Source organism: Hippocampus zosterae, chromosome 11 (assembly GCF_025434085.1).
Source record: "Hippocampus zosterae strain Florida chromosome 11, ASM2543408v3, whole genome shotgun sequence".
Taxonomy (NCBI): domain Eukaryota; kingdom Metazoa; phylum Chordata; class Actinopteri; order Syngnathiformes; family Syngnathidae; genus Hippocampus; species Hippocampus zosterae.
In genome coordinates, this window is record NC_067461.1 from 5,307,154 (window position 1) to 5,332,590 (window position 25,437).

At 42.5% G+C, this 25,437-nt stretch overlaps 1 protein-coding gene across 4 annotated transcripts in view; it reads right to left on the minus strand.

The window, feature by feature from the left end:
* Positions 1–25,437, minus strand: part of LOC127610106 (protocadherin-15-like) — a 211,857-nt gene that overhangs the window by 167,098 nt on the left and 19,322 nt on the right. For 2 of the 4 annotated variants that reach the window (XM_052079848.1, XM_052079846.1), the window contains exon 2: positions 13,340–13,394. The gene's annotated coding sequence lies outside the window, so the exon portion shown is untranslated. Of the gene's footprint in view, positions 1–419; positions 768–13,339; positions 13,395–25,437 lie in introns of those variants that run through there. The other 2 variants (XM_052079845.1, XM_052079847.1) reach the window with 2 other exon arrangements.

A 25,437-nucleotide genomic window follows, 5' to 3' on the forward strand; every position in this document is an offset into this window, starting at 1 on the left:
TTAAGCACATAAGAGTGAGTAAACTAATAACGGAACGCAGCTGCTCCTCCTCCGGGGACGAATTGACCCGGAGAGACGTTCACAGTCATCATCTTATTGCCATTCCAACAAAACGCATGGCGCCGAAGAGAAATGCATTCAAACCTTGCTCGCATTCAGATATAGAGTGAAGTGCCGTCAATGGGATATAATCCTTCGGTAATCTGCCATCAATGTTGATGCACTCGTGTAGAGTTTCCCTTAAGAGATTGGTGGCAAAGGTGAGGGCAGAGCTGTGGGGAGTGTATGCTATTAAATAGCGGGGGGGGGGGGGGGGGGGGGGGGTCATATCTGACACAAGGGAAAGACAGCCAACAGTGGCTGTTTACACGGCACGCTACAGACGATCAATACCAATCTAGAGAGGAGACGGGCCTTACCATACTTTGGCTTCCGAGAGTGAAAATGCCTGTTTAGAAGGACACAGGAGCAAAGTGGGGGTCCCTTCATCAGCTCCTAGCGATCCCAGTGTCTTCAGAGAAAGGCTTCCCGTACAAGGCTCGCACAACAAGCAGCCCCTGGTTAAAATCTCTCTGTGTCTCTTCCTCTCTGTGGTCATGACGTACAAAGTAGGTAATCTTATTACATCGGTCAGTAAAGGTGAGCCGGGCTAAAGCGCTGGAGCCCCTCCTCCCCTACTGCATATCTGCCAGATATGCAACTTTGTGCTGTAAATAATTGGCTGTCAAACTGGGGTTTCCTGGACCCACGGATGTACGCGAGCAATAGCTCGGGGGTCCGCAAGAGCAAATGTCCACGATAAGGCCCAAAAAGGCTCGCAATTGCCAATGGCTGTTAAAGAAACGGCTAATAAATAAATAAATAAATACATACAGAGAGCGAGAGAGAGAGCAAAATATCGCCAGACTAAAATGAAGTTCCCCCCTTTCAGTTCAACATGGTTGCTTGGCACCAAGCGGCCACCAAATGGCGGCAATGTAATTTATCATTATTATTAGAATTATTATTATTAGTAGTAATATGAATATTATTATTAGTGTGAGTATTATTGTCATTATAAAAATGAGTTTTTTTGCTGGGCCTCAATTATGTTTACTCTTGAAAGTGTATTCATTATTCCTTAATGGTTAAGGATTCATTTTTCATTCATTCATTCATTCATCTTCCTAACCGCTTGATCCTCACTAGGGTCGCGGGGGGTGCTGGAGCCTATCCCAGCTGTCTCCGGGCAGTAGGCAGAGGACACCCTGAATCGGTTGCCAGCCAATCGCAGGGCACACAGAGACGAACAACCATTCGCACTCACACTCACACCTAGGGACAATTTAGAGTGTTCAATCAGCCTGCCACGCATATTTTTGGAATGTGGGAGGAAGCCGGAGCACCCGGAGAAAACCCACGCAGGCCCGGGGAGAACATGCAAACTCCACATAGGGAGGCCGGAGCTGGAATCGAACCCGGTACCTCTGCACTGTGAAGCCGACGTGCTAACCACTGGACTACCGGGCCGCCTCATTTTTCATAGTTCAGTTATTTTATATTGTTCTACATTTGTGCGACAAATGTTTGAAATGAATGGAAAAACAATTTTAATTAAATTATTCGAACGACATTTAGCAGTACACATAGGTTACATTTCTGTTCCGATTTTGAAATGCTTCACCTAAAAGGGATTCCATGGCTAAAAAAAAAACTGTTTCAGCATCCCCGCTGAATAGATCCCATTCGTACTATAAGTATTCGGGGAAAACGTGTACAGTGTATGCAGAATAATTCTTCAATTTATGCTTGAAGTTTGGGCTACAAAATCTGTTAATGAACCCTCTGTAACTGTAAAATGTGAAGATTAGCATGTGGCAGCCAGTCAGTTAGTGGCTAGCTTGCGACGGCGATTGTGGTAAACTGGCGCAAAAGTCTTTATAGAGCGTAAAGCAGCACACACCTCATGACAGAAATGCCAAATCGACGTTTGTTTTTCCACAAAAAGCTACTCTCGTGGTACAATTACAGGAAGTAACGGAAAGCTACCAAAATAAAAACAAGAACAGTTTCAAACATGGCTTGACAGAGGACGCGTTTTAGTAGCTATCCACCCAGATAAATAAATATTGGTGGATCATCTTTTTCTCTTATCACTGTAGATTGTTGAGCTAAATATAAGTCTAAAATAAGACACTCCATTAGTCAGATCTTTCTGAGACTCGAGAAAAATAAAATAAAATAAAGCTAGAGGCAGTTCGCAGTGATTTACCTGTGACTTTGCAACAATCACTTATTTTTTGCACCACCCCCTGCCCAGCTTAACCAGAAAAAAAAAATCCCCATGGACAGCCTCTGATTAGCTGCCGTGCTGAATAAATCCAGAGGAAAAGGTAGCCCGGCCGCTGTACTCGATAAAACAACTTCGGCACTCTTGAGACTCCGCTGGAAGTGCAAAAAGCAAAACAGAATAGCAAACGACATGAACTTTCCGGAGCATAATTTCCAAAGAAAGCCCACTCAATGAGCTAAATGGATTTGGCTAACTTTGTTTATGCAAGTGTTACGAAGGAGCTCAATGGATTGAACGAAAAGGACGCGTTATCAAGGCCATCAAAATATTCTTTGGGCAATGCGGGCTTTCAAACAAAGAAAATGAGCTTCAATGCCGATAGTTTCACTGCTGTTCATAAGCACGCAATATATTGTCAATATATGTCAGAGTCTTTGTAGGAAATCATGCAAAAAGGGGACATGATGGAAAATTGGCTTTTGTTTGTTGACAAATGTCACCGGAGTGCATTCGTAACCGTTAAGAGTGAAATTAAACAACCACATAAATCTTTTCATTCTGAAAATGCATCTCATCATATCGTTCGGCACTTCCCGTTACACAATAGCGGGGCAAATTTACATAACCGCAGAGCTGCAATGGGGGTTTCTTTGGATGGAGCTATTAGCATTAGCTAAAAGTGTTAGCTTCAGATAAACTGCACGGCTTAGTGTAGTTCAAAGTGTTGATAGTTATTGGAAATGAACCAAAATAGAAAAACCTGAAATTGGAAGAAAACACTTTTCAAAATAAAACAAAAAGGAGAATGTTTTGACTGAAACACTATTTGAAAACGGTCTGTGCATAGTGGAAAGTGTGATTTTTCATCTTGGCCGATTGATTTCACACAATTTCACATTTGGGTCGATTGTTTTCAACCAACGTTAATCTTCGTTGTTTTTATGATGCAATTCTTATTCATTCATTCATTCATTCATCTTCCGAGCCGCTTGATCCTCACTAGGGTCGCGGGGGGTGCTGGAGCCTATCCCAGCTGTCTCCGGGCAGTAGGCGGGGGACACCCTGAATCGGTTGCCAGCCAATCGCAGGGCACACATAGACGAACAACCATCCACGCTCACACTCACACCTAGGGACAATTTAGAGTGTTCAATCAGCCTGCCATGCATATTTTTGGAATGTGGGAGGAAACCGGAGCACCCGGAGAAAACCCACGCAGGCCCGGGGAGAACATGCAAACTCCACACAGGGAGGCCGGAGCTGGAATCGAACCCGGTACCTCTGCACTGTGAAGCCGACGTGCTAACCACAGGACTACCGGGCCGCCTGCAATTCTTATTGTCATCTTTTATTAATCTTGCAACCACTAAAAACATAAAACAAACTAAAATTATTAACCATGTTCAAATAAATAAGACCTTATCCCCAAAGCTATAGCGTCCCCCTGTTGCTCTTCACATTCATGAGCGTTGACTTTGCAGTCGCCCCGGAGGAAGATGGATCGTTTGGGGTTATCAATGAGACTGTTGTCGACTACCTTTGGAAAGAATGCATTCCATTCTGATAAAATGTGACAATTTTTAGCTTAGTGCAAGACTTCCCTTTAAAATCCGAACATTGTGACGCCCGATTGCTCCTCCACTTGGCCAATTTTGTTTTTAGCACGGTGAGGTTTCCGAAGCAAATGCTCACTAAAGCAACAGTGAGAATTCTCTCCCCCCCCCCCCCCAAGATGTGTGCGGTGCTGCAGAGAAAACAAGGGCCAAGATTTCAGGGAGGAGCGAAGACACTCAGAGCAATGCGCTTAAAGGATGTGCTGCATAAAGACATTCAAAGTCTGGTTTGAGCGTCCCACTGAAAAAGGCTTTTAGCGAAAAATCAGAGGCGGCATGACGTGGTCGTCGTTTGCACGCGTTCTCCTTTTTATGTCCGATGCTTTTTATCACCTCATTACAAGGAGCCCCCCCCCCAAAAAAAAAATAAAACATCATTATCAAGGTCTCGTTAGAGATGCAGAGATTTGGTCTATTTTCTCTCTTAATGAATGTCCACTATTTGTATTCTTTGTAAAAGTTTGTTCCCTGAAGCCGGAAAAATGAAGTCTTTTAAGAAAACTAGTTGCACGAACTACTGCAGTGACTCATTTTAAGTCAACAAATCGGAGTGAAGTTATTTCATGGTAGGCAAGTGTTGTTGCGGGGGAAAAAAAGGTTTGCAAATGCTTTTGTGAAATTTTCTCGATGAGTTTTGCTTGCTTCCACGAGCCACTTTTGGATTTCTATCGAAAGTTTCATCTTCATAACTACACAGGAAACCGACGCAAATGAGAACACCCGATTATGGGCCGATATCGCACAGACAAATGAATGCCACAAAATTTGATTTAGTATTTGATTTAGACCGTGGTACCTCTACTTACGAAATTAATTGGTTATGCAAGAAATTTCGGCGGCCCGGTAGTCCAGTGGTTAGCAGGTCGGCTTCACAGTGCAGAGGTACCGGGTTCGATTCCAGCTCCGGCCTCCCTGTGTGGAGTTTGCATGTTCTCCCCGGGCCTGCGTGGGTTTTCTCCGGGTGCTCCGGTTTCCTCCCACATTCCAAAAATATGCATAGCAGACTGATTGAACACTCTAAATTGTCCCTAGGTGTGAGTGTGAGCGTGGATGGTTGTTCGTCTCTGTGTGCCCTGCGATTGGCTGGCAACCAATTCAGGGTGTCCCCCGCCTACTGCCCGGAGACAGCTGGGATAGGCTCCAGCACCCCCCGCGACCCTAGTGAGGATCAAGCGGATCGGAAGATGAATGAATGAATGAATGCAAGAAATTTCTTAACTAGAAAATTTTGTAAGTAGAGACGCGTTTTCCATGTAAATACCCTAATCCGTTCCGAGCCACCCCAAAATTCAGACATAAATGTTTTCTAAAGCATAAAACTGCATCAAAATATGTAACAATTAGATTCTTGCAGAATCAATGAGATTTATGCATAATGTAAAAAACCCAAAAAATTGAGAAAGGAATAAAAATGATTCATTTAATGACCATTTAAATTAAATGTGTCCTCATCATTTTTTGCCCTCTGATGAATGACGAGTTCGCTGCATCGACACATACACACAGACAAAACTAAAAACCGGCATGTGATTAATGAGTGAGAACCTTTTAAATTGATTTTTGACTTGCCATCCTTGAGGTCCGCTGGTTTATAAGGGGGTCAATCTTAAAGAATAAAGCATAAATAAAAATTTTCTGAGGTTACTTAGCACTCAATTCAGCTCAACTCTTACGATCAAGTGTGGGAGGTGGGAGGGTGGGGGGTTCCCACATAAGAATCGATGCCTTCCTCTCACCTGAGACTCGTTCAATCTCGCTTCCATTTGAGGTCTGAGAGTCAATGGCGCAATAAACCATTCGCAGACCAGTTTGTGGCAGCACGGTCTGCCAACAGATAAGCGCAAAGCGCACACAATTCCACAGCTGCCTTTGATATCTCGATGCTCTGCCCCTTCAAGATGCAATCTTACAGTTTGTTCGCCACGACCTTAACGAAACAGTCCCAACGATGCCACAAGCCCCACGAGAAAGGAAGAGGAGGGGAAAAAAAACCCCCATCTCAACTCCAACAATGTTTTCTGCTCGGGACAAAGTGATTTTTTGTTGGAAGTGTCATTTACCAGGGGTGTGAATCAAGCGATTCAACCTCCGACATCCTCGTGCCTGCGAGCTGCCTCCCAGCAATCCCGTGGGAATGTGCACCAGGGTATGTTATGTACAGACAGAGCCATGCAAAAATAGGGGGCGAGCCTTTTTAATTATGTAGCGCCAGTGGGAATTGTTGCATCCGCCGTGGCAGTTAACGTGGACAAAACAACACAAAAGGTAGCAGCTAGACTTGAGGAAATAGAGCGATGGAAAACAACATTTCGAGGAGTAAAATCGATTTAAGAACCAATCCTTTGGTCCAAATATCTCGCGCGGTACCGATGCTCGGCTTAATCCATACCAGCGATGCCTCGTACTTTTAGACCAGGCATGTCCCAAGTCCGGCCCGCGGGCCAAATCCGGCCCGCGGTCGAATTTCATCCGGCCCTCAGCCCCTGTCATAAAATCAGTGCCGTCTGGCCCGCAGGTTGGGCGCAATGGAACAGTGTTGCATTGACTGAGGTCTCGTAGACTGGTGAGTGATGTTTCATAGAGTACTGCTTCCCTCTAGTGGCTAAATGAGTAATAGCATTCACTAAATGAGTAATAGCATTTAGAGACTAGAGGGCATCACTCACGAGTTAACAAGACATCACTCCGTGTTTATATTGACTGATATGTCATATTTCAAATGGTCCTTGCAGTTGTGGATATGTGTATTGCTTGTTCATTTCCCTGTTGTTCGAGTCAAAGGTTTTGTGACTATTGAAAAGTCATGGTGATACATTTTATGTTTCAAATCAATCAATTTGCACTCAGGAGACTTCTGTTTAAGAAAAAGTCAAGTGAATAAGCAGTTGCATGTGATATACCCGTTTCAAATGAACCAAAAGAAATTCTTAAGATTGTTGAAATTAAAATAAAAATGGAAATGTGAAACAGACTGGCTTACTAAAATTTGTTGAACAATATTGTTGTTCAATGTAAAGAATGTCAGCCAAGGTCGGCCCCCCGACATCTTACCACATAAAATCTGGCCCCCTTGGCAAAAAGTTTGGACACCCCTGTTTTAGACCAAAAAAAAAAAAAAAGAAATGGCGTGAAGTGGACTTCATAACGATGTCCTTGAGGGATCAGCGCCCCTGGATCCACTTAAAGGGCAGTTCTTTCATCTCTACATAGTTTAATATTATTCCTCCATTAGTTCAGATGTGAACAACAATGAGTGCGAGCCGTGGCTTCCAGTGCATTGTGTGGGCAGCTGTGCAGCAACCCACTCAGGCAATTTTATTTTATTTATTTTTTTAACAGCCTTGATAAACCTTCTCTGGAAACTATGCAAACGCCCACCGTTGAGTTTTACGCTTACAGTCCTCATTGTCAAATTAATTAGAACAAATAGTGAAACTGTCCTTCAAAAAAAATAAAATTGCAATTGCTTTTTGACCGTTTGCTCTTGTGGCCGAACGTTAACGATAGCGTATGAGCGCAATAGGTGCTGAAGGTTCTAGTTTCTGTGGTGTACTATCCACAGGCTGGATTTTAACAGGGGATACACATTGAATTTGGCATTTGTGCAAATGAAAATTCCAAAGGGGCTTCTGATTCAAATAAGTGTCAAGAGACGTTCATTGTTCTTTGTTTTTTGGGTAGGGGAAAGAAAGCGAAAGATCGGAAGAGGGCAAAAAGAGCGTTAACAAGTGAGCAGAGTGAGTAAATGCAGAGAAGAAAGAGGGTTAACTAAAACACATCGTAAATAAAGTAAGTAGACATTAGGGGGCTGCAAAGTAGCGACAAATGTTTCTCTGCCATCCAAATGGCAATAAAAGTGGTGACATTTGTCGTTTTCTTTTTCTTTTTTTTTTTTTTTTTTTTACAAGACAGCCAACAAGACAAGCAGTCAGCTCTTGTGCGGATTGACTGTCAATGTGTTCTTGTGATTATCAATCATCTTAAACCACAAATTTGCTGAACGGGAGTGGGAAAAAAAATCCCAGTTTGAGCAAAGATAAGCTTTGAGTTCACGCCAAGTGTTTTTAGAGCGTGGCCAGCCACATACAACCGAGTAAAGTAATAAGATTTTGAAATAAAAAGCTTACATTTGAGCCATTGTATTGAGCGGAAGCAGTTTGCCTCAAAAGTTGGAACTGGGAGAGTGGGAAAGCTCCGATTTCCCACATTCCCTGAATGCAGCATAAGCCTTTCATGTATCGGTGTTTAATGTTCATAAATGGTCAAATATAGTCTAGAAAGATGAATACATGATCTAAGACTGTTTATATTTACATTAAGTATCAAAAGAGGGAGTTAAATGTGGTAAAAAAATAAAAACTTTTCAATGCTTACCAGATAGTAGCTAAAGCTAGCTCCATCATTCAGCTCTCTTCACGATCATAAAAAAAAATTGACATATTACTCGTGTATGGCTGAAGCTAGCTTTCATCAAACATTCAAAGTATGTAATGTTCCTCAATTGGTTCTTCTTTAAATGAAGTTTGGTTGACTAGCCACGTAGCGTAGCGAGTATTCATCTAAACATAATGATTGTAAATTAGCCAATCATGACAAACAAAATGCATAATATTTGGAAAAGAAAAATAGTGTGGAGAAATCCATCATTAACTATTATATGAGTTAAACCGAACAATAGAAATGGTGCCATTTGCTGCATTTTCCTGCCGTGTGATGTTTATGCGTGAAAAATTATTCTCGGGTGCCAAAAGGCTTTTAGCATGCAGCGTGGTTGCTCTCTGCAATTTCATGGTCATCCCGCAAAGGTACACCAGGTCAATCTCGGCAATCAAAACAAAAAAACATCATCCATCAATCATCTTTAGCACAATTATCCCGGACACAGACAGATCAGATTCATACCTGCAGGTAATTTTGAGTTTAAATAAATAATAATAATAAAAGGGTGAGCTTGTCGACAAATACAGTATTCGTAAAGTGATGCTTGCTGCTGTTTACCAATAATATGCGCCATGTAGTCTGCAATCACCGGCGTGTGAGTGCACACACTCATCACCAAATCTGTCATTCCGAAGTCCCCCCAGGCTGCAGAAGCCCACACGGAGGCCCGTAATGAAAATGTTCCCTTTTTACCTCGTCTTGCTTTCCTTTTCCGCCCTCTTCACTGCACTCCCTGGCAACAACATCTGACAGCAAGTTTTCCCTTTTGTGACCAAAAGCCACCCTGAGAAATTCGAGAGAGTCTATTAACAACTGCTGGACAACGTTGTGCGGCCTTGCATTTTAAATTTTGAGGCATATAAAGCAGCCAGTAGTTTGGACCTACTGAAAAAATAATGAAAGAAATGGACTCTACAGGAACGGTACCTTACAAAACCATACGGTAATAACATGATAGATTGTTTAAAAAATATATTTTTAGTATTAATATATTTAGTATTTTTCATATTCACTGTGTTGATATTTAAGGTTTGTGCACCTTGGCCACCAGGGGGCAGTATAATGCTCAAATATGTATACTCAAAGATGATCACAATTATTGTACTCAGTAAGCTGCAGTGATAGCTTTTTCCCAGAGGATAAAGAATGCATGCTTGCGAGTTTTTTCTTGTTACATTCAAATTTAAAAGATGAATGGATTTTCTTCCCCAATTGACTTTTCTCACACATTCAATTGCATGGTGAGGGTGGTGGTGGTGGGGGAGTGGTGGGTGTCAATGTACATGCTTTACAAGTGTAGCATTTGTAATAGATCCCGCCCCCTCCCTCTTATCATTCTTAATGCCCACTCTTCTCGTCTCTCTTTGATGGAAATGCTTTGCATCTGTCATTACAGATAAGGGGAGAAAGGACAGAAAGGGAGATGCTATCGGGAGATAAGACAGAGATAAAGATAAGGACAGAACAGCTTTGGAAAAAAAAACAATGACTAGACAAAAAGAATAAAAATGTGACTAATATCTACATCGTAACACTATATGACAAATGCGACCCAAAAAAACAGTGATTCAAATTGAAGTACCGGTAATGCAAATTTGCCGTGTGCTCAGCTTACTTTCAAGGATGAAACAACTAATGAGCTTTCCCAGTGTTTAATAGAGTAAAACTAAAGTTATTGTAATAATATGTTTACATAATTAAAACAATTTTCCCATGGAAAATATATATATATGCCTTTATATGCTTGTGATTTGTACAATTGCCACACAGGTTTAAATTAACTTTGTACTACTGTGCCTCTAAGTGTAGTTTATCATTTATCTTTTCATATTTTACACTGCTGGCATCCATGTGTACGACAAAGTATATCATTGCACAGCTTCTGTATTTAACACTGAATCTTTCATCTTGAAACTTTCCCCATCCTCATTAAGAATAGAAAAATTTGTCACCAGGGTTACTAGTAAAATACCCTGTATAGTGAATTAAGAGATAATGCGATGCATTATTCATGTTAGAACACAACTGCGGCAAACGTGTTAAGACTGAAAACTATGTAGCATAATATTCAATTGTGGAGATACTGCATTTCTCTTTTTCACCATTTCAGTTTTCTTGATTTATTTTTTCAGGCATGGCTAAAATGGTGCTTCTGGCAAGTGTCAAATAAGAACTGAGTGCCTTGGTTATCCGACGCAATTGCGAGTTCCTTAGTTATTTGTCCCACACTAGTTATAATGACTTGGCCAATTTCGACAATGACGGTTAGCTAGCTAGTTATGCTTACACCCCAAAAATGCATCTTCCCTTGATGCCACGATTTCCAAAACATTTTGGATTATTCAGGCTAAATAAAAAAATTGAAATGGTAATTCGCCGGCGCTTTTAATTTACCAGGAAAGAGGAGCCACGGTTAGCCTCGCGAGCTAGCTGGAGGCTAGCGCTTATCGTTGCGAGGCTTTGTGGCATATTTTCCAGACAGGGCAGGCTTTAAACAGACATACATTGTTTTATTTTTTTTCTAACATGGAAGAATGTGTAGGATATAATAAGACCAAATTCCTGCCACAACAGTGTAAAAAAAAAAAAAAACGTAACTACTGGAAAACACAAAAAGAAAAAAAAAGTTTCCAAAACTAGTCGAAGGCATATTCAAGTGTACAGGCAATGTCTTGTCTAACTTTTGAACATTCTTAACTGCCACAAGTGTGAAAGTCAGGCAACTTTGTTTGACTCTTAGCACACTCCCAGAACTCAAGTCTCCTGGGCTATCATTATAAATTAGCGCATAGCTTTGTTATATCAATTAGGAGACACGCTAAAGCCGTTTTTTTTAGCCTACCTGCCTCTCAAACTCTGCACGGAAAACCGCTCCAGTTCCCTTCAACCTCAATTTAAAATATTTTCCGACAACAAAAGATGGGATTATACGCCTTTCCCAAAAAATAGAACGCAGCAGATTTGCGTTCAGATGTTTATAATCCGGCTCTGCTCTGGGCATACTGTATCACATGAGGCCAGACTTTTATGTCATACTAGAGATGAAGTAAATTGTATCGGGTTTTTTTTTTTTCACTTCATGTAATGCAAAAGGAATGTTGCGCGCACTCACATCCTTTCATTAACATGCAACGAGGCTCTGAAGGAGAGTTATTGAAGAAAAGTGTTCCGGCGAAGCTGCAGAGCCGGCATACTTTTATATAGTCCCATCGAAATCCTCTGGCAAGGTGAGAAGTACTTCATCAAGGGATGAATGGGCTGCAGTCAGTGATGCTCATCAGGCTTTACGCCTTGAAACAAAGCACGGCGACTCATCGGAAGCAATAAAAGGCTCCGGTGACGAGAGCCAATGAATCCAAAGCAACCTCGGCTATGATTTCACTCAATTATAAGTACCCTATAAAAAAACCATGTCAAACAAATGGCATGGATGGTGTGCATTAAGAGTCCTGATTGACTCTTGAAAGAGCAAAAAGTCTTCATGTCAGTTTCCTGATTCGCAATGGAGGACCTTATTTCTCTCAAAGGTTGTTATAGAGCCGTCATATTTATTATCATTGTTTCAGTATTTGAATGTTAGCTACAGAAAAAAAAAGAAACAAATGTGAGATCTTTCAATCTTTGATTAAAAGTGTTCTCGGAAAGCACCATGATGGAATTTTCTTTGTGCTCAAACAAAAAAATAGGTGCACGCCTCACTGGATTTTGCCCTGATCTTGAAACTGCTATTGTGTTTCATTTGTACTTAATTTTCACAGAGCGAGATACCCGCACATTGGATCTGATTGAACCATTGTGCATTTTATTCAAATATGCTTTCTGTTCAACAAGACGTGTTTTTAATTTTATTTATTTATTTATGGCCAAGGCGGCCCAGTAGCCCAGTGGTTAGCACGTCGGCTTCACAGTGCAGAGGTATCGGGTTCGATTCCAGCTCCGGCCTCCCTGTGTGGAGTTTGCATGTTCTCCCTGGGCCTGCGTGGGTTTTCTCCGGGTGCTCCGGTTTCCTTCCACATTCCAAAAATATGCATGGCAGGCTGATTGAACACTCTAAATTGTCCCTAGGTGTGAGTGTGACTGCGAATGGTTGTTCGTTTCTGTGTGCCCTGCGATTGGCTGGCAACCGATTCAGGGTGTCCTCCGCCTACTGCCCGAAGACAGCTGAGATAGGCTCCAGCACCCCCCGCGACCCTAGTGAGGATCAAGCGGCTCGGAAGATGAATGAATGAATGAATGAATATTTATGGCCAACGGGAAACGGCGAGGTTGTGGGTCTCCAGTGCCGCTGTCTTGCTGCAGCGATATAGCCCGTTGGCACACTTTTTGTATGCGTGTGTGCGCTGCTTGCAGATATTATTCCAGCTTTAAAATATGAGTGCATGCGTGTGCTTTTTTAGATATGAGGTGTACGCTGTCCACACTTCCGTTACGAATCCAGCTTGCGCACTGCTCAAAGCCCCCCCCCCTCCTGCAGTATGCACTAATATATATACAGGTATGTATATATATAATTTTTTTTAAAGCAGAGTTGGTGGGGCTGGATCGAGAGATATGAAACTTACTGAGGTGAGTGGGTGATATCGAACTTTGTACTGTATTTATGATACGCCCATCCTGTCCAATTTTGCAATTGGTGACTTGTCACCAGCTCGACAGTCATGTCTGAGTGACCCCAATCCAAAGTCAAACTCTAAAGGCAAGCAGGTCACTGACTATCGAGGGAACGGACAAGAATGATGTGGCTAGCGCCCCCCCACCGCTCTCAAATATTTACCAAGAGGACCCTGGACAAGCAGTTTTATGATGCTAAGAGATTCGCTCCAGACCGAGAGCGTCAGCAAATGTCAGGATGAATCATCCAAGTCACATGAATAAGTCATAGCCAAGCTATGCTTAAAAAAAAAAAAAAAGACCCTGTCTGATTCAGTATGTCTTTGGGATGTCCCACACAGGTCCGCACATCAAGGACACTTCTGGAAATATGTCACACATATCTTTAGAAAAGCATCATTACCTGAATGGAGTTTGGAAGATGACACCACATTGCGGCTCAGGATAATGCCGGCAACCTAGAAAGTTGAGAAAAAAATTTTTTCAAACATTTTTTACAGACACACTTGGAGGCAGGAATGATGAAGACAAACAGGAAGCATTTCAAACCACGATTCAATTTTTTTAATGTGTTTTTTATAGTGTAGCATACATTTCATACACAGAATAACTCAATGTGCTTCACAAAATTTAAAACAACAGATTTAGACACTGAAAAGCAAAGACACAGCAAAATCATGATTTTGGAGATTATCGTGATTTTCAAAATACTTTGAAATACATTAAAGACCATTATAACAATCAAGTCTACTGGAGATAAAAGCATGGGACACCTACTCCTGTCTGCTTGCTCAAATACTTGCTACCACACTGACTGTAATGCCCTCTCATGTGGGAAAGGAGAGTACGCAGTACTTTTCAGCTGTGCATTAAACGCCTCGATAACAGTACAACGCTGTCGCTTCTGAAGCTGCTGTCGGCCACAGCTCACACCCAGACACTCACACGTGATGTCAGCAGGTACAAGACTTTATACAATGATGCTGGTAATTAGTTTTATGTCCAAGCGCAATTACAATATTCTTTAAAAGGTGCAGTTCAGGGGTGTCGAGCTCATTTTTGTCCCGGGCCGCATTATAGTTACCGGTTCCCTCGGCGGGCCGTTATGAGCCATATAAACCATCTAAGGAAGTCACGAATAATGGTTTATTCAATTATAGTTTAAGTTACTGTCATGAGGGTTTTGGTAACATGAAAACTCTCTTACATATTACATACGTGAATTTGACATTTTGGTACAAATTTTAGCAAACATCATAGAAGTCAACATGTTTGATTGGCTTTTGCGGGCCACATGTGGCGGGCCAGATCTGGCCCACGGGCCTCGAGTTTGACACCTGGGAGTGGAGTGAATTAGTTTTGATGTCCCTTAAGCATGTGGGATAGGTAAAACTCATGATAAACCCCACCAAAAATTTGCCACATTACATCACAGTGCAAACAGGGAAATGTAAAGTATTCTAAACAACAGTTGATTCATTTAAAAAATAAAAAAAAAAACACTTGATGAGTATTGTTAGTTTGCTCAAAGTTGTTTGGGGTGACTTTGTAAGGTCATGCAAACGTGGTTGAATGAAAGCGACACATTTGGATCTGGGCTAAAGATCCATTTCCATCTGTGGCTCACGTATTTGCAACACACGGGGGCCGTTTTGCACGCACGGTGCTGGAACGCTCTCCCCCCCCCCTTCTCTCCATCTCTCCCGCTTTCTCTCAGCTGGTGTGTTTTGTGCGTGAGAAAGCCAGAGTGACAGAAGCACTGGTTAAGTCAAAATCACTGCATGTAGCCCAACAATGTAATACGTCAATATTTGGGATTATTGTTCTCCTTAAAAAAACAACAACAAAGAAAACACAGCACCAGGAAGCACTGAAGCAATTTGTCATACGGTGCATACGGTGTCGGGTCATAATGCCGCCTGGTACTATTTACGGTGGGGATCGATGGAGTGACAAGCACTGGAAAAGGTTTGTTCAATAGCTCAATGGTCTGTTTAGCGATAGATTTGTGTGAAGCGCATTAAAAAAAAAAAAAAAAAGCTAACTGACAGTTCCGCAGATCTTTTTTTTACAGCATTGCAAAGAAAATTTGGTAGACCTGGTGCTCTGTGGAAACCCTCTCGATGGAGACCACGCATCGACCATCGCAAAGAGGCCTGATCATTCTCCAGAAAGTGAGCAAATTGGTGTCAGACGAGGAACGGTAATCAATCCTTGATGGAAAGACCCCAAGGACCGATAACTCCCCAGGATGGTTCAAATGTCTTCTACACTCCACATGTTCAGTACCTGAGCCTGTTTCCAGAAAGGAGACGTACTGCCATTAGGGTTAGCTGATCCGGCTAACATGCTAACAGCGTATATAACCCAGTAGACTATGGTTCTGCGACCTGTGACTGACTGGCGACCAGTTCAGGGTGTACTCTGCCTTTCGCCCGAGGCCAGCCAGGATAGGCTCCGGCAAATCCCCGCGATCCTGTTCAGGATAAGCGCTGTTGAAAATGGATGAATGGATGGACGGACTGCGGTTCTACTTTGTGACAAATTGGTATCAGAAGCGGGACGGATATCTCTTCTTTTACCTTTTGGGACAGCAACAAGTATGCACCGTTTAGCGAGGCACATTAATTTGTTGTTAGCATTGTTTCGGAGTCCACCGAGAGAAAAACGTCCTCGTCATTTGGAGTTGTTTTGACAGTCGGTGCCGGTTTGCATCCGAGGCCAGGACTGAAGCCAATACTTTTAGTCTGTCCCGAGAGTGAAAGCACTTCAATCGTTAGCGTTGACTTTCTGTCACGGGTGATTTATTCGTACAATGCAAGTTAGAATTTAAGGCTAACAACCCATTTGGTGTGCGTCCATGTTTTTGTGGCCATTCATCAATTGAAAATCGCATCTCTTTGATAAACAAAGTGATGCAAAAGTCATTCCATCGGTACTAGAGGACTTTCATTCAGGGCTTGGTACGAAACGAGTCCAGTCTGGAATGGGGATCCAAAATGTCCGTGAATACCCGAGACCAGGCATGTCCAAAGTCCGGCCCGCGGGCCAAATCCGGCCCACGGTCGAATTTCATCCGGCCCTCGGCCCCCGTCATAAAATCAGTGCCGTCTGGCCCGCAGGTTGGGCGCAATGGAACACGTGTTGCATTGACTGAGGTCTCGTAGACTGGGGAGTGATGTTTCATAGAGTACTGCTTCCCTCTAGTGGCTAAATGAGTAATAGCATTCACTAAATGAGTAATAGTATTTAGACACTACAGGGCATCACTCACGAGTTAACAAGACATCACTCCGTGTTTATATTGACTGATATGTCATATTTCAAATGATCCTTGCAGTTGTGGATATGTGTATTGCTTGTTCATTTCCCTGTTGTTCGAGTCAAACGTTTTGTGACTATTGAAAAGTCATGGTGATACATTTTATGTTTCAAATCAATCAATTTGCACTCAGGAGACTTCTGTTTAAGAAAAAGTCAAGTGAATAAGCAGTTGCATGTGATATACCTGTTTCAAATGAACCAAAAGAAGTTCTTAAGATTGTTGAAATTAAAATAAAAATGGAAATGTGAAACAGACTGGCTTACTAAAATTTGTTGAACAATATTGTTGTTCAATGTAAAGAATGTCAGCCAAGGTCGGCCCCCCGACATTTTACCACATAAAATCTGGCCCCCTTGGCAAAAAGTTTGGACACCCCTGCCCGAGACCATTCACAGACAAAGAAAAACAAAACAAAACCCCAAAAAAAAGGTCATTGTGCATCTGGAGACCCATACGGAGCAACAATCAGCCACCAACAGATGCAACGCAGACACTCAGCCTAATTGCGACGATTTGTCACGGCCGCCCACACTCAACAGGATCAACGCAAGAGAAGAGGATTCAGTGAAATGATGAGGATAAGCTTCTCAATAAATACATAAATAAAACACACCATCTAGAAATGCCCATCAATCATTTATTCCATTCATTTGTGTTGAATCGTCATTTAATCGTGTTACGAAGCTAGATAAGAAAAAACCTTTATTTGTCTCACAATGGAAATTTGTTTTTGACACTAGTCTCATTTATTGTGCAATAATGTAACTGTAAAATGTATTTGTTCCATATTTTGATGCATTTTTTATGCTTTAGAAAACATTTATACCCGAATTTTGGGAGGGCGGGGTGGTTGGAACGGATTAGGACATTTACATGGAAAACGCGTCTCTACTTACAAAATTTTCTAGTGAAGACATTTCTTCCAGGACACTTAATTTCGTGAGTCGAGCTATCAGTGTATTCTAATTCTAATCAATCACTTCACGTGAGAGACACTTTGAGCAATCTTCTCACGACCTTGCCAATTCTCAACGTGCTCCATTCTCACGATTATTGCAGGGCTACGGAATCTGGATGCCACACCTCAAGATGATACCCTCTGCGGGCTCGATGCAATTATCAACCCCTTCGTTCGGACGCGTGACTCAGTCGAGGGGCTGATGCGCATATTAACATCGGCGGCGGTGATGAAACGACATACTGATGAGCAGGAATTGCGGAGAGGCCAATTGAGACGTCTTTTGAGCCAGACTGAAAACATCGAGGCATGCATTATTCGTGGTTGACGGGGTTTTTTGACAACATAAGAAATGCTGCGTTTCATGAAAATACAAAACTGTCACTTTACGCGGAAAGTAACATAAAGGAGAAAAAATTCTTCCATTACAGTAAGTGGATCCACAGTGTTGAAAGCTGCAGTCAAGCAAAACATGAAATAATAATCATGTGCGCAGGAATCGGCTTAGGTAAGTGTTTTGTTTTTAGTTGTTGTTTTTTTTTTTTCTTCCATTATGGCACAATTTCATTTTGGCAAATACAACAAAGGCATTGTGGGGGGAATTTGCATCAAGCGGAGGAAATCATACGACAACTCCCAAAAGTACAATAAACCGTCAATATTGGAGGGACATTAAGGAAAACAACTTTGAAGTTAAAAAGAAAAAAAAACCGGATAACGATCAAAGTCGTGTGAATAAATGAAGAGATCGCTTTGAGGAGAATTTAGGAGAGGATTAGGACTCCGCTAATTTAAACTCCAGAGTTGCAGATTACGTCCGTAAACCGAAATTTTGTTTGATCTCCATTCCATCTTTCAGTAATGAACAGCATCCATCACTGGCAGCATGTTGGTGAAGGAATACACAACAACAACAACGGAATTACGACGCATTCTTTTCTACAGGGCCGCCATACAGGTTTGTCCGAAAGCGTTAAACTCAATCAATATTTTCAATTGAGGCTTGCTGGCGCCCATTAATTGCGTGACAGTCCTTTGTGCGACGAGGCACCAATTAGACTGCCGTGAAGGATGAACAATCACGGACGTGATGCTGGGAAATGAGTCATAGCCTTCTGTCGTCATCGCTCCGTTGATGGAATCGGGAGATGTCTTGGGAGGGGAAAGTTTTTTTTTAATTGAGTTATTTTTTTTTTTATTGTCTGGCTCATGCCGACAACACTCGCCTACGACCGTCACTGCAGCGCCGCCCAGGCCGAGGCTTCCAACTGTGGTGCACTGCGCTTGAATTTCCTAACCATCTTAACACGTGGGAGGGGGGGTTTCTCCTTGTTTTGCACTTCAAAAGGAATTGAGCGAGGGGAGGACAGAGACGTGGAAATGGTCGACCCGGGACAGGGAGTGAACAGAAAAAACCAGGGGGTGATGACGGCACGGTAGGCAGCCGCTCGTTGAATTATGAATCAAAACCAGAAGGAAAACCTGTTGTTGATCACTTGCCAAGCTAGGTACGGACCCCCTGGCAGTTACATTCCAAAAATAACACGCTGTAGCTAAAATCCGCAACGTCTGAATTATTTTTTTTTTTGTACAATTATTTTTAGTTAGGCGGCCCGGTAGTCCAGTGGTTAGCACGTGGGCTTCACAGTGCAGAGGTACCGGGTTCGATTCCAGCTCCGGCCTCCCTGTGTGGAGTTTGCATGTTCTCCGCGGGCCTGCGTGGGTTTTCTCCGGGTGCTCCGGTTTCCTCCCACATTCCAAAAATATGCATGGCAGGCCGATTGAACACTCTAAATTGTCCCTAGGTGTGAGTGTGAGCGTGGATGGTTGTTCGTCTCTGTGTGCCCTGCGATTGGCTGGCAACCGATTCAGGGTGTCCCCCGCCTACTGCCCGGAGACAGCTGGGATAGGCTCCAGCACCCCCCGCGACCCTAGTGAGGATCAAGCGGTACGGAAGATGAATGAATGAATGAATGAATATTTGATACGGCCCGGTGGTCAACTGGTTGGGGCGTCCGCCACACAGTCCAGAGACGCAGGGTTCGATTCCGGCTCCGGCCTTCCTGTGTGGAGTCGGCATGTTCTCCCCGTGCCCGCGTGGGTTTTCTCCGGGTCCTGCGGTTTCCTCCCACATTCCAAAAACATGCATGAAAGGCTGATTGAACGCTCTAAATTGTCTCTAGGTGTGAGTGTGAGCGCAGACATCTGTTTAGGGTGTCAAACGTCATTATTTTTTCATTTCGGTTCACATTCACATGACACTTTTTGCAAGTGAACGCTGTTCTGAAAAACACATCCCACGCACGTGACGAACAGTGCTCCCATCGGATAGAAATTATTCGGCCGCCATACCGAGCACAGACCCTGAACCGGAAGAACACATGAAAGTCAGACGTGCTGTGTTACTGCTTTGCGTATTTGCTTTCATTAGAGCTGCAAAAATGCCGAGTGTCAAGAGAAGCTCATTCAAGGAATGTTTTGTGACACTCGGTTTCTAATTTTGGAACAGCGTTGGCGAATGCGTGTCTTAACCCGAAGGAGACGAGGTGCTCTGTGTGCCCCGACCCAAAACATGCCGGCAGCGGCGTGGCTAAACGGAAGACTGAGGATCAAGAGGATGCGGATTAGCGTTAGCAGCAGTCAAGGGCAATTTTTTTTTTCCCACGATGCCTGGCTATGGTGACTTTTTAAGCCCAAACAGGAGCATATCTCCTTTTTGTTGGTGCGGATAGGGATTGGTCTGTATTCACAACAGAAGCGAACCGGAGCAGAGTCAGTTTGGATGAAAATATGGGTCACGTTATGGTCCTTTCATCCGCATCACTATTCGTTTGGGTGTATTCACACATGTATAAAACCAGCGTGGGAAATGAACCCTGGTCCGTTTCCAGTGGAGTGAACAGTTTAGGTATGAATATGCCTCAAGATACAACATAGATCGCTTGATAGGAAAGGGGTGCATACACACTTTCTTTCATTTTCATTCCAAGACCCTGAAAAGCGTTTGTGAAGATCTAAAAATGCTCAGGTGCCCAAACGTTTTGACCAGGATGGAGAAACCTTCTTTACAGTGCCCACTTCTCGCCTCCATGCGTCCTCCCAAACTTGTTCTCTACGAAAAACAAAAACCGACACCACAAAACTAGCAGGATATTAAACCGCGGAACATTGTAAACAGCAGTGAAGAAAAGTGAAAGTAAAACCGTTGGTGGGAGGGACATAAAAATGGTCAATGGGGGCGCATTTATGTTGCGCCGTTCCACAAAACGACACTCGGGGCACTTGGAAATGCTCATTCGTGAGCACAATGAGAGCGGCAATTAGAGAGGAGAATGGGAAATGGTGAACGAAACCTGCGACTTACTAGGACACCGGCTCCCCATAATGTTTCCTTTCCTGGAGTTGAAATAACAAAATAATATCCATCAATCAGTTTTAACAGCCGTCGTTACGGTGATCAATTAGTTAGCGCTCTTGCATCTACACTTACAACGCGGCTGCTGTTTATTATCTTTTTTTTTCTTTCTTTTCATAAAGTGCAAGCTCCAGGCGGTGCGAAGGTTTATTTTACTCAGGCGCCTTTTCGGAGTGGCGGGAAATTCACCTCCTAAGTACAAAATGCATCTAATTTAGTGCGCCCTCCGCCGACACTCATTGTAATGATTGCTACGAAATTGTGTGGACGTCAAATCTAAAATAACACACATGAGTCTGTAGAACCCATGCCTGGAATGGAACAGGAAGGCGGCCATTTTGGATCGGAGCAGCGATCTTGGGATTTTTCGAGATTGGTTTCACATAGAAGCCCACAATATTCAACAACATAAAGACCACATAAAAATGTTTCTAGTTTTCCCCCTTCCACACATTCGGGCTTATTGAAAGACAAATGTTAAATATGATTTTTTTTTTTTTTTGGTGGCAACAGAACAAATGGTAAACATAAACATAAAAATAATAGATGCATTATACTGTCTGTGTACATGCCTGTACCTCGAAAAGGTGGCCGGCCTTTTATTGTAATTTTTATATGTTTTGGTAAAATACAATACTATAAAGTTCTTTATAAAGTTCATTAAAAAAAACATTGTTGGGGGGGGTGTCTGGAAGTGATTAACGGCATTTCTATTCATTTCAATGGGGAAAATGATTTGACATGAATACGCCGTTCTTGGGAAAGAAGAGACAATGAACCACATGCTGCTTCACCAGACCCATTATTATCTGATGGCACGCAGCATTCGAATGGCGCCCAGTGCAGTTAATATCTGTCATCTTATGATTTTTCCAGGCCGCTGGTGCGATGTATGTGGAAGTGGAGGGTTTTATGATGCATTCCTCGGGGCCGCCCCCATCCTACGCGGTAATCACTGACTCCGATGTGTGCGGAAACAATGAAGGAGTGAATAAATAACCGTGTCTTCGCGTCAGGGTCGCCTTAGTGATGGTTCGAGTCTCCCGGCTGGCTAGAAACCTGGATACTACCTCAGGCGCAATCGAAAAGGACACTTTATGTCTTTATCGCGGGGTCGGGGGGGAATTAAGAATTTTGAGGGTGCGTCGACGCCAGCCCTTACGCCGCTCGACTGCTTTCCTAATTACCTGCCTCACGGTCTTGCCGCTATCTCCAAGAGAGGGTATTAGCTAATCTATGTAGTACTAAGAAAAAGATCTGCATAATCACTCTTCAATAGGGTGTCTCACATTGATATTTCATCCTTAATTACTTGGCTCCTTTGAAATATCACAGATACGCGGGCTTTTTCGGGGATGGGGTGGGGGGGGGGCGTTTTTTTTCCCCCCCTACATTCAATTGAAGCAGACGTTTCATTTCAAATGTTTGAAAGGGACGGTAGGCCGTCACAAGTGTAATAGGAGGAGGGGAAATTGCTTTCTTTTGTGGGTTTACAAAAGAAAGAAATAGCGCTCGACAAAAACAAAGGGAATGTAGAGAAATGGTAGAAAGTGTGACGACGTGCTGCAATACTCGTGTGTTGGATGTGTGCAATTAAGGGGAGTGGCCTAAGACAGCGTCTGTTGGTCATAACAGCAGTTCCTTATTCATCTAATTACATAAATGCCTAACTCATTTTTAACTTGCTACTGTGAATTTAAAAAAATTGCTTGCTGAAATTTTGCCCCCCCCCCCCGACCCCACCCCACGCACACCCCTCACTATCTGTGTAGATTATCAGTCACCCAGGCTTGATAATCTGCAAAATCTTAATAAAGGCACCTCGTCTCTTCTTGTTGGTTGAATTTGTTGTGTGTGTGTTTTTTTTTTTGGGGGGGGGGGGGGGGTTTAATGGCATAGTCAATCACACTATTAACCCTTTCATGCACCTTGTAACCTAATAACATGAAAAGCTGCCCCTGAAAGGGTTAAGATAACAATTTGCATGTGTATTGGGCAAAAACATAAAGAAATACATAAAATTGAGCGCAACTTGGAATAACTCACGAGTTGGGGTCATTGGCCAGTACAGTTTCAAGCCCAAGTGGGCGATAGACTGCAGCTCACTTGCAACAAACCTAATAATGACAAGCGGCATAAAAATGGAGGGAAAATACAAAGAGCTTCTTCTGGAGACCTTCCAAAAATATATATATATAGAATATACACTACGAGGAATAATTGGCTTCTTCTTTGAGCTTCCTTTCATGTTTGTCACATCCTCGCCACGTGGTCTTGTTTGCACTCTAAACCTGAAATGGCGTTCTGCTAAATCCTTACCCGTGACAACCGGTAAAAGGCATTTACATTTTGTGCATTTTTCTCATTTGGAAGAGGCTCGCCAATTTGCACCGCGAGATAGAGCGGCGGCGGCACACAAAGAAGCAGTTCACATCTAATCTGCGGCGCGCTCGCGTGCATCCTGTTGGCGGCGTTTGTACATTCGAGCCTGTTTTTGTGTGTGTAATTGCAGCGGGCTTGAGGTGGCAAATGTAATTCGCCAATGAACAGCCTCACCATGAACGAGCGGATGAGGAAAGCCTGAATCATGAATTAGAGATGGTGAAGACTCAATTTAGAGGTCACTGCAATGCATTGGTTCGTGATTTATAATTTCTGGTTATACTTTCTGGTATAACTTCCACTTTTCATTCACTTCATTTCCCTCCGCTATTGTACCTTCATGACTACAAAAGCAAATCGGAGTAAATTTTACGTTGATGTAATGCTTGAACCACTAGGCCTTCCGCAATTCTTTTTGTGCATATTTACTTTGCTAATATGGTGTGACAGGTACGTGCACGCCATTAATGTTTTTAGACACACCAGCTGCGGAGGTTTTGTGCAGGCTAATTGGAAAGTGTTGCTTAGCTACAAGGTCTTCTATATTCAATCAAACTTCATTACACTAATGCTATCCACCAGATAAACATAGCAGGCTAAACGACAATAAAATGATAAATAGCAGCAAAGCTGCATGAATACTTTGATATAATGATAATAATTCGAACCACATAATGTAATTAAGAATAGGTCATAAACGAACACTTAACTCTTCAATGTGGATGAAGTAGCACTTATACTAAACTGACCCAAACATTGGCATTTAAAAACTCGCCGCCCAACCTGATCAATTAAATTCATTTAGGTTAATTCAGTGAAGTCAGAACGTCAATGTTCTTTGAATTATGATAATTTTTCGGCATGTGGGTTAGCGTGCGCGCGCCAACCGTGCTCACTCGCCAACGTGCAAAACTTCAACCGCACCACTGAAGCAAGCTAAATACATGAAAATGGAAATAAAATAAAAACAAAACCCCACCCACTCACATTTTAAAAATATTTTAGGTACCGTATTTCCCGCACGATAAGGCACTTCGGCGTATAAGGCTTGTTTTCATATGTACACTGTATGGCGCACCGCTTTATAAGGCGCATAGAATCGAAACTACAATAATGGATACGGTGGCATTATGCATCCACTAGATGGAGCTATGGTAAAGAGAATACATTACAATACAATACAGCTTTTTTTAATATAGAGCTTTTACAACCGCTGCAGCTGTAACAAACAAAGACCATTTAAAATACTACGTCCAAGTATTCGATCCATACATAAGGCGCATCGGATTATAAGGCGCACCGTCAGTGTGCAAAATACGGTACATTTAATGTCAGAAAATAAATGTGTTATTTTCCGTTAAGATACTTGCACTTTGATTTCAAGTTTCGCTTTCAGGAACTTTATTCAAGACTGCTATGTGCTTTCGTGAAACACAATCTCGAGATGCCCCTGCACCGCTACCCATGTAAGTATTCGTAGAACCTTCACCTTAAAGCACTACCACGGAGATGTTCTCCCCAAGCTGGAAAATCGCCACCATTGATCATCGCCGCTCAGCGAGAGATGAGGTAAAACCCAATGGATTGCTTTAGTCTTTTCACTTTGACTTTGGGCTTTAACAGCCTCGGCTGCAATTATCAGGACTAAATGGGAAGATGGCCGCGGCCCCTCTCTGGTGGCGCCGTCTCATTTGCCCAAGCCGGCCTCACTTCTTGCGAGTTAGAATGTGGCTGTTTTCTCGCTAGTAAGTGTCTCAATGGCTTTTACTGACCATTAAAGCCCATCAGCCGCCGCGCGTGTTAATAATAAGGGATGTCGCCGCATTAATGGATGCCACCCCTGGTCCGAGTAGGTCAGACTGTGGGCTGTACGCTGAATTAATTAATAAAGAGTAGCTGCTTCGGTACCTTGCTGGTGAAATGACGCATCAGGGTAATAACGCAATCACTAATGAATAGTTCATGTTTGCGGACACTGGCAGGTCTCATGAAAGTTTTAGGCAGGAAACAGTAGCTGAACTTAAAAATGTCATCCGACTCGGCGTGGATCACAAAAATGTGTGCATGGCATTAAAAATAACCATTACGTCAAAAAAAAAAAAAGTAATACAGTTAGGTGATTGGCTATTAGCTCGAGCCCAATTGATGAAAAATGTGATTGATGTTTTTTTTATTTTCAATTTGGGGGTCGTACAATAAAATCTTAAAATTACATTATAGTAGATCAAATGTTTAAAATAATTTTTGATTTAAAATAAAAAATATTTTTTTTCTGGGCAAGTAAATATAATTTGCTGCTATACACAATGTTGATTAAGAAATTTAAAAAGTCAATTTCATATTTTTAAAAATTTATTATGATGCCATATCTTTATTGTTTAATAAAACCTTTCAATCAGCTGATTGGCATTACTGGTAAAT